The 4,282-nt window shown below is 39.3% G+C and overlaps 1 pseudogene; it reads right to left on the bottom strand.

Moving 5' to 3' along the window:
* Nucleotides 1-336: 336 nt before the first annotated feature.
* On the bottom strand, nucleotides 337-1,039 carry LOC149997526 (large ribosomal subunit protein uL1 pseudogene; annotated as a pseudogene).
* Between the last annotated feature and the right edge of the window lie 3,243 nt (nucleotides 1,040-4,282).

Here is a 4,282-nt window from a genome sequence, read left to right as displayed (position 1 = left end):
ATGTTAGCCTTTAAGGCTATTCAAACTTCTGGCTTCTATATGTGAAACCCCCAAATTGACAATAAAAAAGCTCCTTGCTCTCCCCAAAATAACCAAAAACAGAAACACAGAAACCTCCTAGACCCAATAAGCAAGTACGGCATAGTCACAGGGTTCAAAGTTAATGTGCAGAAGTCTATTACTATTGGAATTTAAAATTAGAAAAGCAGCGCCATTTACAATAGCAGACAAAACTGAAATACTTAGGTATAAATTGAACAAAATATATGTTGGATCTATATGTGGAAACCTAAAAACTTTGATTTAAAAAAAATCAAATATTTTATTTATTTATTTTTTTTGATAGCCGTATGGTTTATTAAGCTGTGCCTTAGTACAGGCGCTGGGGCTTGCCCATGGTGCTCTTGATGTATAAAGCCCGGACATTCTGCCAGTTCTTTTTGAGCAGTGACACCAGGAAATTGACAGCTAAGTGGATGTTGTACACAAGCTCATCATCTGTCATCCTCACATGACCAACAGCCACTGCTAGACACGGCACCTTCTTCATCTGGAACTTAATTGTGGATTTCACTTCATCGACTTTGGCCACCATGTTCTCATTGTGGGTCAACAAGGAAGGGGACTTGCCAGCCTTATTCAGGCCAGGGTCCAGGATTCGTGGGATCTGCTTGATCAGAGACTCTGAAGCCAAAAAGGCATCCTACTTCTTGGCCAGCTTCTTGACCAGCTTCTTGTGCTTGTTGAGTTTCTTCAGCGCCTCGATGTCCATGTGGGGGATGCTCACCGCTTTGGCCTCATCACAGTGCTGCTGGTCCCCCAGAACACACACGGAGAACTTGGGGCGGGGCGTGGACTGAAACCTGACGGTGCCCGAGAAGCGTTTGTCCTTCTGAGGGTCATAGTTCTTCAAGCTGATCTGCAGCTCCACCGTCTCCAAAAACTTCCGGCTCTTGCGCTGGTTCCCGGGCAGGACTTCCCGCACCGCCTGGTAGAGCGCATCGCAGGAGACTTTGCTGCTCATGATTCCTCGCGCCGCAAAAACTGGAGAAGAGCAAAAAATCAAAGATTCAAATAAAGAGATTTTGTGTTATCGTTTACAAGACTCAATATTGTAAAGATGTCAATTTTTCCAAGTATGACCTATAGATTTAATACAATCTCAATCTAAATCCTGGCAAGCTATTTTGTATATACTAAAGTTTAGATAGAAAAGCATTAGACCTAGAATAGTGAGAACAATACTGAATCAATAAGAACAAGGTTAGAACTCACACTATTCAATTTCAAGACTTTCTATAAAACTATAGTAATTAATACAACGGTACATTGGTGAAGTGAAAGAGGCTTAACATCATTTGCCATTAGGGGATTGCAAATGAAGACAATGATAAGATACCATCACACATACATTAATGTGACTAAAATCCAAAACACCGGCAACACCCAGTTATGAAAAAGATGCAGAGCAACATTGCTGGTGTAAATGCTAAATAAGTTAGACACTTTGGAAGAAATTTTGGCAGTTTCTTACTAACTTGCATAGTTTTACCACACAACCCAGCAATGCATGTGAATATTTATAACAGTTTTGTTCATAATCACCAAACAGGTAAATGGATAAACAAACCGTGGTACTCTGTATGGCCCAGTGTACTAAGCATTAAAAAGAAGTGGCCTGTCAAGATATGAAAACACGTTGAAGAATCTTAAGTACATATTGCTAAGTGAAAAAAAGCCAGTCTGAAAAAGCTAGGTACTGTATGGTTCCCATTATATGATATACTGGAAAATACAAAACTGTAGACAGTAAAAAGATCCCTGGTTATCAGCTGTTTAGGAGGAGGTGAGGATAATTGAAGAGGTGAAGGAAACTTTTTTAGGGTGATGAGACAGTTCTGTCTAATAATACAGTGTGGCAAAAGTAGGTTTACAGTTGTGAGTGTGTGAAACACAGAGTTTATTCTTGTATTATCATTTATTAATTATTGTATTATTTTCCACATCAACTGTAAACCTGTTTTTGCCACACCCTGTATCATGAATACAAGACATTATCCACTTGTGAAAATCACAGAATGTGACAGTACAGACTGAATTTCAAGTATTTGAATTAAAGAAACAAAACAAAAATAATTCAACCAGAGGAAAAGGTGTTGATCTTAGTAACTCTGGAAACAAATGGAATCTGCAATTTTAAAGGCAAAAGGAACTGCGCATATATACTATACTGTAATTGTTAAAACTGTCACCCCTGGATATTTGAATGAGCAGTTCTGATACTGTATATGTGTATGAGGTCTGTCCAGAAGATATCCAGCCATGTAATATAAAAAATAGAGACATTTATTGAATAAGATACAAGAAACATTATACATAGGACAATGATGCCTCAGTACCCTTCAAAGTACGGACCTTGGGACCTCACACAGTTCTCCCAGTCACCATCAGCTGCCCCATCGTATTTTCCTGAATCTCATTGACAGTCTGAAATCTCTTCCCTTTCAAAGGTGACTTTAGTTTTGGGAAAAGCCAGAAGTCTCAGGGCGCCAAATTGGGATTGTAGGGGGACTGAGTCACCTGGGTGATTTGATGTTTTGCCAAAAAACTCTGTGGGAGACGTGATGCATCAGTGGGCATGTTGTCGTGATGAAGCTTCCAATCACCGGTTGCCCACAGCTGCGGCCTTCTGAGTCATCTGATTTGTTTCCACAGAGGAATATTTGAGCTTAACGCAAAATTTGATGCAGATCTGTTGCTCTACTCCTTCAGTCATTTTGAATGCGATGGCCGCACAGTACACGTGCTCACTCAACAGCGTCTACCGCCCCCACTGACTAGTACAGTGAAGTCGTCATTGTTCACACACACATATTCTAGTCCACTCTCCTTGGCTGCCAGGTTACATTGATGTTGGCGCAAGCCATTCTTGTTATATTAATGATGGCTGGGATTTTTCCAGACAGACCTCGTATACTAGAATCGAACAATTAAGTAAATGGATAGAAAATGGTGGGAGCCAGGTGTCTCACTGTAAGGGTGATAGTTACATATAGGCAAGGGAAGGAGGCTAGAATAGTCCACATGGTCATGCAGTATGTTTGGAGACATCAGCGTAAACTCATGTTCAGCTTAATACAGACCCAAATGTTTACATATAGAAATATAATATTTATAGATGTGTATATATACATGTGTTAGTATACACACATATGTCCTTGAGTTGTCAGCTCAGAGAGCATAGAAACAATGATACATCAGTAGTTACGGACATACCTTATCATTTGAATCTTATTTTCTAAAACGATTTCAATAACAGAGGCTGGATTCCTTGGAAAACTGGCTAATTTTAAGACTATGAAAAAAACATGCAAGGTGAGCCTGACTCATCTTGCATTGACAGAAAGTTAGAAACTGCTCAAAACACAAACAAAACAACCTCCAAATATAACCAATACACGTTGAAGGGACTATATCAAAGGTACACAGGAGTTAACTGAAAAAGCTCCTTTATCCAAAGCTGGAATGATTGGAGCAACAAAATAAAGTATATTGTAAAATAAATGTCCATGAATCCACAGTAATATAAATACATGTTTCATTAATGGGGAGGAAAAGATAAAGCCCTTATAAAGAAATATTCTGTCCTGGCTGGTGTGGCTCAGTGGATTGAGTGCCAGGCTGTGAACTGGAAGGTCACAGTTTCAATTCTCAGTCAAGACACATGTCTGGGTTGTGGGAGAGGTCCCCAGTTGGGGGTGTGTGAGAGGCAACATATCGATGTTTCTTTTGCACATGTTTCTCTCCCTCTCTTTCTCCTTCCCTTCCCTCTCTCTAAAAACAAATAAATAAAAATATTTTAAAAAGAGAAATATTTTGAATAACTTATATGGATACTCTGCTTTCATAGGGGTGGATCCTTATTACTTCAGCTAGATGAGGTCAACATTAATAGTGATAAATCATAGTGATAGTATTTACCCGTGAGATGTTGTGATGAGAATGGCACTTTAAGGTCTTTTTTCCCTAAAACCTGTAACTCTAGTCTAACCACGAGAAAACAGCAGACGAGTTCCAACAGAGGGGCATTCTTACAAAATGCCTGAGCAGTACTCCTCAGAAGTGTCAAGATTAAGTCTGAGAAACTCTCATAGTCCAAAGAAGCCTAAAGAGATAACTAAATGCAATATTGCATTCTGGGTGGGATTCTAGAACAGAAAAGGGATGTTAGCTAGAAATAAGGAAATATGAACAAGTATGTGTCAATACACTAATTATGACA

The sequence above is a fragment of the Furipterus horrens genome, unplaced genomic scaffold (genome assembly GCF_987537825.1).
Source record: "Furipterus horrens unplaced genomic scaffold, mFurHor1.1.pri manual_scaffold_11, whole genome shotgun sequence".
Taxonomy (NCBI): Eukaryota; Metazoa; Chordata; class Mammalia; order Chiroptera; family Furipteridae; genus Furipterus; species Furipterus horrens.
Note: the sequence above shows the minus strand (reverse complement) of the source record. Positions and strands in the feature narration are given on the sequence as shown.